This window comes from Cibotium barometz, chromosome 48 (genome assembly GCF_041138505.1).
Source record: "Cibotium barometz isolate CiBa-2024 chromosome 48, ASM4113850v1, whole genome shotgun sequence".
Lineage (NCBI taxonomy): Eukaryota > Viridiplantae > Streptophyta > Polypodiopsida > Cyatheales > Cibotiaceae > Cibotium > Cibotium barometz.
In genome coordinates, this window is record NC_141093.1 from 4395307 (window position 1) to 4406237 (window position 10931).

Here is a 10931-nt window from a genome sequence, read left to right on the forward strand (position 1 = left end):
TTTTTCAACAAGGGGGAGGCTTCTATTTATAGGAAAAATTGAGCTCCTAACCAAACAAACTGATTCTAGAATTTTCTAAATCAGTTTGGTCAATATTTGACCATTTTTAGGTCAGTTAAGCTAACTTTTTGGAACTAGACTTGAATTAGGAGAGAGGAGAGATGAAATATCTCAATTTTTATGAGTTTAAAACTCATTCAAGCATGTGAAATATGCACCTCCTTTAAAGAACTCCCCTTCCTTACATATGTCATATTTTTAATATTGCTCATAGTTTTTTACTAATAAACCTTGTACATTTTCAACTCTTCATCTTATGTGAAATATGCACCTCCTTTAAAGAAATCCCCTTCCTTACATATGTCATACTTTTAATATTGCTCATAATTTTTTACTAATAAACCTTGTACATTTTCAACTCTTCATCTTATGTGAAATATGCACCTCCTTTAAAGAACTCCCCTTCCTTACATATGTCATACTTTTAATATTGCTCATAAATTTTTACTAATAAACCTTGTACATTTTCAACTCTTCATCTTATGTGAAATATGCACCTCCTTTAAAGAACTCCCCTTCCTTACATATGTCATACTTTTAATATTGCTCATAATTTTTTACTAATAAACCTTGTACATTTTCAACTCTTCATCTTATGTGAGCATTTACTCATTTTTGGGTATCTTCTTTTACAAATTGGATTTATCTCCTCCCTATACATGGATTGATGCTATTGGCCCATAGGAACCTTAATTGGACCATAATCCAAATTTTTTTTGAAAATCTAGACCCTTAGGCTAAGGTCCTTTATACACATTTCCAATTAATTTCAATTGCACATTGGAAAATTCTTTTTGAATTTCTGTTTCAGGGGAATTCATCTTAATTATAAGAGATATTTTTCTATCCAAAAATATTCAAAATCTGAATATTCTCTCTCTAGAATATTTTCTCTCTCTAGGTTAAAATAGTTAGAAACAAGGTCTTTATATTTCTGAAGAGGGGTTGATTACAGAGGAAGATACTAGACATTAAAAAGGGGGTGGGGGAGGAATCTTACACTGTTTTAGAAATAGTTGAATCTAAGAAAAGGCAATTTCATACTGGGTGTGTAAGTGGTGTGTCTATTTAAATTTTGCATGAAGTGTCGGCTATGGCCGTGGGAACTCTTTTCCCTGGTACTCGGGACAAAACATAACCAAATTTTTATAATGGATCCCATCAATACAGTGGTTGGGCGGTTGGCTAACCCATGGGATTGGATGGGGTTAGGTTGGATCGATGGATTCCTACAATAAAATTCAATTTTGTTCAATTTACGATAGTTGAAGTAAGTCAGGGAATAATTCTTGTTCTATGGAAAAGAATCAATGGCTAGGCCTCTTTTGATGGGGAAAAAAGTGTTGGTCTCTATGAACCAAGTGCAAGTTCCTCCTTTGATTCGGCCATGAGACCCGCGGGGCGGCGGTCGGAATACAAAGGATAGTTAAGGCTCTTGACTATGTTAGAAGATTTTCCTGGAGGAATCACCTATGCTTTTTGGGAGAGGAAAGTTTTTTCTGGGTTCGGTTTTGGGAGAGCTGCCAGACTAGTCCCTTGCCCGGACATTCGTGGGCGAGGCCTCGAGTGGGAAGCTCTACCTTGCACTTGAGGTTGCTACTTCTGCTGCCAGCACTCCAGAATTTGATCCGCATTGAGGGCATGGATCTCACAGAGCTAGTATCAGAGCAATTTGGTTGAAGATGATAAACCAAGAAGCAAGAAATGTCAAAAATTTATGAATTACTAGTGAAAGATTTTAATTGTGTGTTGAAATTCATACAAGTTGATATTTAGAATGGAAATTTATAAATTGGAAATTGAGTTTTTAGAAGGAAGTACCACATTTGTGTGGAATCCTCGACTTGCTTGAGGCCTAGATATGATGGCATTTGCCTTATAGAACCAAGGGCCGTGAGAACCCGTATATACCGTGGGTATAACTGCAGCTCTATACTGACAATATATACAAGTGAATCTAAGACCTTGAAGTTATGAGCAAAAATGCTATCCTAGATGATGATTTCGAATGTTGGTTAATATGATTTAAGAATTATGGTTGAAAATTGATGAATTGATTTGGATTTTGAATGAAGGATGATGATTTTTTGAATTTTAGTAGATGAGTTGAATAAGTCATGATGATGATGAATGGAGAGAATTCCAGTGAAGATGTTAGTAGCTTGATAGACGACCAAGACTTTTAGTAGATCACTATAAGATTAGGGATCGTGCTAACAGATTGGCCTTTGGCCCAGTGGACCCAATTGTAGAATAACAAGTTGAGAACCTGTATAATTGAAATTCCCGTGGGGAATGTTCAGATGTTAATTGAAAATTACTGGTGTCTGATGGACCATTATTTTGTTAAGGATATGAATGATCTATTTTCTGATAATGAGTTCTGTATGTTTCTTTTTATCGAAGGAATCTTTATCCCAGGATTTTGAGAGGATTGACAAAACTTTCAGGAACCCCAGAATCAATTGGATCTAAAGTTTAACTCCTTTTGGATTTAAATTATAAATAAAGCGATCTTTTCACCCGAGCATCTTGGTTAAGTTGGAAAAAGGGACTTGACAAAGAATTTTCATATTAATAGGATCATGGATCGAGGTCGTCATGGTAGAAATGTTAGCCCCTGACTCGATGAGGAAGAGCTTGACCCAGATGTTCGCAAAGCTGTTCATAAATCTCAGCCTCCTGGACCTTTCAAAGGTGAAGGGGAGCACTTGGGAGAAACAATAGAGAAGTGGATTGAAGCTATGGAGGAGTACTTCGATGTCACACGTTACAATGATAAAAGTAAGGTGGCTCTTGCTAGGCTGAAGATCGTAGAGATAGCCAGAGTCATGTGGAGGAACCATTGCAAGACAAACCGCTTGGATCAAAACACCCAGACGTGGGATGATTTCAAGGCATACCTCAAAAAGAGATTTTGTCCTCCAGGCTTCTCAGAAACAAAGATGAATGAGTTTCTTGAGTTAGACCAGGGGAGCCGAACTATGGAGGAATATCACCAGGCATTCCCTCTCCTCCTCAAATACTCACCACCACTGCTCTTGTGGATGAAGAACAGTGGCTAGATTCATTCGAGGAATGAACGAACCCTTGGATACCTTGGTGAAGAATGCTAAGCCAGTTTCTATGGATGAAGCAGTGCGGATGGTGAAGGATTTCGCCAAGGCCTTTGTTGTCAAGGTCCCGCCGCCAAAGCCAACACCCTCATCTTTCAAAAGATTCCAAACCCCGAAAAGTGATTCCAACTTTCTGCCTCCTAAGAGACAGCAAGAACCCAAGATACGAGAAGTTTTAGAATGGAAGGAAGACCTTTTCCTCGGAACATAATTCCCTCGAACTCAACTTCAGAAGTTCCACCCGTGACCCTCTAGAGCTTAGTGAGATGAATCAATGAAAGGAATTAGATGCTTTAACTGCCAAGGATATGGTCATCGTAGCATGAAATAGGAGAAACACTTAAGATAGTCCACTAAGTCTTAACTTGGAGAAAATTTCCTATTTATCGACACCTTGACCATGTAGAGATTCAAGGATATGATTCATAGGTAAGACCTAGTCCTATCCCACAGGGGAAGCGTGATCTTCTAAAAGTCAAATCACCCATAGGGTAATTTATCATAAATTGGGCAACTACTAGACTTGATTTCTAGAGGCAACGCTTTTTTCCTCATCCATGCAAGGCACAGCTGCTGACCTAGTCTTCTAGAATAGAGTTGCCCAAGGACCTAATTATCTAGTGTAGGGCTTTCACTTAATCTGTTGGAAAGCTACCCGACTAATCGAGTCCACCCGTCCGTAGGATGGTGCCATCGGGGCATTCCATCCTTCCACTTTCCACCCTACTCATAAGTCAATTTGTTTTCTAATTAATCCTACCACACTGTTTGACATAAATAAACATGTTCCTTAATTACGGCCCTTTTCACAAGGTTTGTTAAAACAGCCTTTTTACACAATACAATCATGCCAAAGACAAGATATATATATATAAAAAGTTGATACATGAATCAATTCCATACAATCCAAACCGGCTCTCTTATTCTTTTCCTTTATTCTGCCGATGATCTAGAATTCGGCCTTCTAGCCACTACATGCTGGGCAAAACCCTACGGGACCATACACCTCATCGTCGATCATTGACGAGGACTCAAGCCAGCCTGTCGCCCTCTCAGGCTCCATCGCTCGATCCTCCCGCCCCTCAGAGGGATGTTTGCACACTAGGGTGGGCTTATTTACCGCACTAGCCTGGGCCCTCAGAACTAGGCAGCATCATAACCTCTCGCCTCAATCGGTGAACCTTATTCTTTCCATGGTACGAGGGATACCTTGGGCCATTCTCGGGCTTTGCTAACGACGCCGCCCGGCTACACAAGCACGGAACGGAGTTAGCATTGAAGCCGGGAAAACTTGCACTCTTTAAAGACAACAATTTCAATGCAATTTATTAAATACAACATCACACAATTCGTAACTTTATACAATTTTATGTCATTATTTCAAAAAGGAAAAGATACACATTTATTAGCAATATATATAACTAAAACTTTTCTTTAAAATATAACCAATCTAGCCTGGCCACCACCATCTCCTTGAGGAGCTTGAAGAGGGAGGGTTGGATCCGCATTGGGAGCATCTTCCCTAATTTCGTTTATGCGTGCTCCTCTCGGCGCAATATTCTGACATTTCCGGGATGGGGCCATCTTGGACGTCGACTTGTAGGGCTCGCTGCTGCGGTCGAAACGCTTCAGTCAGATCTCAATTCTGAGATCGTTTGCTCACCGTATGAGCAAAAGACTATAGTGTATGAACTCTATCTAAAGGCAAAAATCCCTTATTAAAATCTACGCAAATGGGGGGGGGGGGGAATTTGTGAGATGTCCTTTAAGACCAAAAACGTGGAGGAGGGCTGTGAGGGCTGCTGTAAGTCTATTCACACGGGGGGTGGGGGAGAGAAGAGTTAAGGACACTGCCTCTTAGCAAGAGGGGGATGGAGGAAAATTAGCTTATCTGAAAAGAGGCAAATGAGGGGGTGTGAGAGGGGTGGCTGCAAGGGGCGGCTGTACTGCAGCAAGTACGCTACACAGGGACGGACGACGATACAACAGGGCATACGCAGCACAAAATTGCATGCCGTCTGTGGAGTACCCCGGGGGTTTATTTAGCTAAGGGTTGAGGATACGGGCGCTACGCAAAGCAAGGATGAAAGGACGGTGTACCATTAAAGGCTATGGATCAGTGGCCTGCATGGGTCTAGGAGAAAGGTACGGTGTCAGTTGTCTGGGAAAGGAGTGGTACGCATGTACCTTATCTGGTTTGGGGCAGCATGGGTGTCCATATAGAGGTACGTGTGGACCATACAGTGGGCGACCATCCTTTCATTCTTGGGCGGCCATCGTACGGGCACCCTAGTAAGTGTGTACGGCCCAAATTTTGGGGCGGGGTACCCAAATTTGGGACGCCCGCCTCGATTTACGTGCCGGATCCTGGGGGCGAATTTTTTTTTTGTCCGAGAGGTTCTCCTAGTCGTTGGGGTTTAGACCGTTCGTTAATCTGACGCCCGGTCGTGCATTTATTAAGGTTTAAAGGTCGTCTCGTTTTTTAACTAAAATGATTGAAATTTGCATATAAGCTTGATCCGGTGTCCGTTTTGGATGCTGTAAAATCTTATATTAGGGTAAAATTGCACGTAGATTCCAAATTTGGGTTCAAAATTTGAAGATTCTAAGTAGAAATGACTCAAATAATAAAATCATTGATTTTGATACCATAAAAACTCATAAATTTATCTATTACATGAACATTTCTTTATTAGTGAAGATGGGTATGTTACAACTCTCCATTGAAGATCAGCAAGATCAACCAATAGATCCATATAAAAGAGCCATGGACTCATCCGTTGAGAATCAGTAAGGTGAATCAACCAGATCCATACCCGAAAATAACTCTTACTCCTTGTTCCAATATCTTCCTGGACGCATGTGTGGGTATCTTCGACGACGACCAGCACCGTATGGTCAGCACCCTCTAGGATCCTTCGGAGGTCACCTAGCGCTTCACTCATAGCCAGCTTCCTTGGTCCCTCATCCACCATACCGGAAGCTCACCATTTAAATCGAAAGCTCACCATATATGAGAGACGTCCTCCATTGACTCTCCACCGTCAGCTATTGCAACTTTATCACTTAGGTCTCCACGACCTCATTCACAAGATGGTCAAAATGCTTCCCCACCATTCTTGACATAAAACAGTCATTTAAAAACAGGTCATAAATACAGTTTCTATAACGAACTCTCGTCTTTCCACATTGTTCCACATCAATCCACATTACTTAATCCAAGTCCAATCATATGTATTCCCATCATCCTTCATCCATTCTCATCCAATCATATCATTTTCCATCTCATCACATCTTTTCACATTTATACTCATCACATCTCATCCACTCGCATCTACCCATATCCACATCTCATCACATCACATTCATTCACATCTCATCCATTCATATCTGCCCCGATCCACATCACATCACATCCATTTCACCTCACATCTCATTCATTCACATCTATCCCGATTCACATCACATATCATCCATTCACATCTATCCCAATTTACATCATATCACATCACATCCATTTCACCTCACATCTCATTCATTCACATCTATCCCGATTCACATCCCATCACATCTCATCCATTCACATCACATCTCATCCATTCACATCACATCTCATTCATTCACATCTATCCCGATTCACATCATATATCATCCATTCACATCTATCCCAATTTACATCATACACATCATATCCATTTCACATCACATCTCATTCATTCACATCTTTCTCGATTCACATCACATCACATCCATTCACATCACATATCATCCATTCACATCTATCCCAATTTACATCATATCACATCACATCCATTTCACATCACATATCACCCATTCACACTTATCCTGACTCACATCAGATCACATCCATTCACATTCATCACATTCATTGTATCCCCATTCCATCACATACATTCTATCCACATTACGTCACGTCCACATCTATCCATATCATATCTCATTCATTCCATCCACTTTACATCACATCCACATCATATCTCATCCATCCAATCATTCACATGCACGACTATCCACATCTATCCATACATTCACATCTATCACTTCACATCCACATATATTCACATCACATCACATTTCATCCACATCTCTTTACATCACATCATATCTCATCCACATCCACATCACATTCACATCCACATCTCTTTACATTACATCACATCTCATCCACATCCACATCACATTCACATCCACATCTCTTTACATTACATCACATTCTTTCACATACACATCCACATCCATTTACATCACATTCTTTCACATACACATACACATCCACATTCATTTACTTCCCATCTCACCCTTTCACATATCCTCTCATCTCATCATTCACATCCACATCCATTTACTTCACATCTCATCCACATTCCTTTTCATCACACCACATCCCATTCACATCTTATCACATCCCATTCACATCCCATTCACATCTTATCACATCCTATCACATCCCATTTAGTAGCTTTTCCTACTTTGATACCGATAATGGGACTTTTTCTAAATTTCTGCCAATTGTTTGGCTTAGATAAAGGTTCTTTTTCTCGATGACTATTTCCATATTCTTTCTCAATTTCTCAAATGAATTATATTCAATATTCTTCTTTTGAATAAAATAATTCATGGGATTTACAAAAATCAATTCTACCCATATTTCCTCTTTTGATAAATATTCATAAATTGAATTATACTAAAAATTTCTCTTTTTTTCATTTAATTTCTTGGATCTCAAATATCATATGAATTCCTCTTTTTACATTTAACTGCTTGAATTCTAAATGTCATGGGAATTTCTCTTTTATCATCAAATAAATTTATATAGAATTTGTCTTTTCTTTAATAAAAATATCCATTAATTCAATATGCCAAGAATTTCACTTTTACTATTTAAATGATTGAATTCCAAATGTCATGGGAATTCCTCTTTTATAATTTAAATATTTCTCATAAAATAAATTTATCTAAAATAAAATATCCATTAATTCCAATATGCTAAGAATTTCACTTTAACTATTTAAATGATTGAATTCCAAATGTCATGGGAATTCCTCTTTTATCATTTAAATATTTCTCATGCATAAAATAAATTTATCTGAAATTCCTCTTTGAATTTGAATAAAATATCCATTAATTCCAATATGCTAAGAATTCCACTCTTCCTATTTAAATGATTGAATTCCAAATGTCATGGAAATTCCTCTTTTATCATTTAAATATTTCTCATGCATAAAATAAATTTATCTAAGATTCCTCTTTGAATTTAAATAAAATATCCATTAATTCCAATATGCTAAGAATTCGACTCTTCCCATTTAAATGATTGAATTCCAAATGTCATGAAAATTCCTCTTTTATCATTTAAATATTTCTCATGCATAAAATAAATTTAACTAAAATTCCTCTTTGAATTTAAATAAAATATCCATTAATTTTAATATGCTAATAATTCCACTCTTCCTATTTAAATGATTGAATATGACATGAGGGTAAGGTGTACAGATTGCAAAGCCCTTTATGGTTTGAAATAGGCACCCAAGGCATGGTATGATAAGATTGATGCATTCTTTCTTTCCCTTGGATTCCAAAGATGCTAAACAACAATCTCTATGTCTTTGCTGAGGATGCTTTGCTCTGTTTGATTGTCTTATATGTTGATGATTTATTTATCATTGGCTCACTTCTTGCCAAGATTGAGTAGCTCCTGTCAAATTTAGCTCTCACATTTGATATAATTGATTTAGGACTTCTCCACTACTTTCTTGGGATGGAGGTCTATCAATCTTCTAATGGAGTGTTTCTTAGCCAGTATAGATATTTGTAGTAGCCATTAGAGACATTTGGGATGACCGAGTGCCATCCAATTTCTTGTCCAATGGATCCTAACTCCAAGATCCCCGTGATGATCCCTCTCCCCTGTTCGAGGACAATACACAGTACTTGAGGCTTGTTGGTTCTCTTATTTACTTGACTTACACTAGGCCCGACATTTCTTATAATGGCAGTGCTCTCAATCAATTTTTTTTTTCTCCCTGACATTATCATTGGTAGGCTGCTCTGAGGGTTCTTTGATACTTATCCGGTACCTTGGACTATGGTATCCCTTCCAGAGGAGGCATTGAGCTTGTTGATACTCTGATGCTAATTGTGTTGAGAAAACGTGGTGCTCATGCTAGATCAAGTGTGTGGAGGTGAGAGACTCACAAAATACAAGAAAAAATATCTTGCTTATTAGGTTGTTTATGAATACAACTAGGCCTATGGGCATTGGTAACTACCTTTGAAGCCCACCGGCCCCACTGGTCTCTTGGGTGTTTCGCACCCCGTTTTTACTTGTTTTTGTATTGTTTTTAACTTGTTTCTATCTCCCTTACTTATGGTCGAACCTGAACTAGGGCGTGTGATAGCTCGAAACGAGCGTATCGTTTAAAGGGTCCTAGCGTGCTTTACAGTATCGTGTTCGCCTATCCAGAGCTCCTGTGGTCCTCAAAACGGTCTGTTTCCTTGTGGGGGAAAGGGTGAAGGCCTATTTGCTTGTGGAGGAAAGGGTGAAGGCTTTATCCCACATGCTCACTTCACTCCTTGGGGAGTGGGATACATATAGGGCTCAACTCCCCATAAGCTCTCACTTGAAAGAAAGCTATGGAGGCTCACTCTCCTATATATATATATCAAAAGATCGAGACCGAGGCCGGGGTCGGGATCAATTGGGGATTTTTCTTTTCAAAATTTTTTTCTCCAGATAAAAAATCTTTCCTCTTCACAAGTTTGGTTTTTTTCTTTTTAAAAAAATAATTTTTTATTTTTATTTTTTGTATATATTTTTTTTAAATTACTTTTTTTTCTCTTTTTTTTGGTTTGGGATAAGTTTTCTAGGGTTTCTTTCTAGGGTTCAGACTTTGCCGCAGCGCAGTTCGCACACAGCGCAGGCCTACTAGGGATTTAGAAATCCCCCCTCACACACAGAAAACCAGAGAACAGAACGCACGCGGAGCGAAAAAATAACAAAAAGAAACAGAATTGCATAATTGCAAAACACGGAAACACCTCAACAACAAACACACAGTCGCCTTTCCTACAGTGTAGATTTCACTTCGCGCAGCAGCCCGAGCTGCTGCAAACTGGAGCTTGGTGTAGGGCATTTCCCCGGCAGCGGTGCCAAAAGTGTGCCCTAAACATGAGGAAGAATGGCCCTAGGGCCATTCTTGCATGACCCCAAGGCCATTCGGACCTAGTGGCCATGGGGGCATCCAAGAATGGCCCAAGGGCCATTCGGAATAGTGGCCATGGGCCATCCAAGAATGGTCGAAGGCCTCAAGGTCATTTTTGGGATGGCAATGGGGCATCCAAGAATGGCCCTAGGGCCATTCTTTTCATGCACAACAGGTGTAAGGACCATTCCTACATGACCCCAAGGCCTCATATATCCACCATTTTACTTTAAAATGCATCACAGTGCATGAAATAGTTGCCATGGGGGCATCCAAGAATGGCCCAAGAGCCATTCTTGCATGACGCCAAGGGGCCATGGGTGCATCCAAGAATGGTCCTAGGGCCATTCTTCTTCATGCACAACATGAGGAAGAATGGCCCTAGGGCCATTCTTACATGACCTCAAGGCCTCAAGGTCATTTTTGGGATGGCCATGGGGCATCCAAGAATAGCCCTAGGGCCATTCTTTTCATGCACAATAGGTGGAAGAATGACCCTAAAGGCCATTCTCGCAGGATCCCAAGCCCTCAA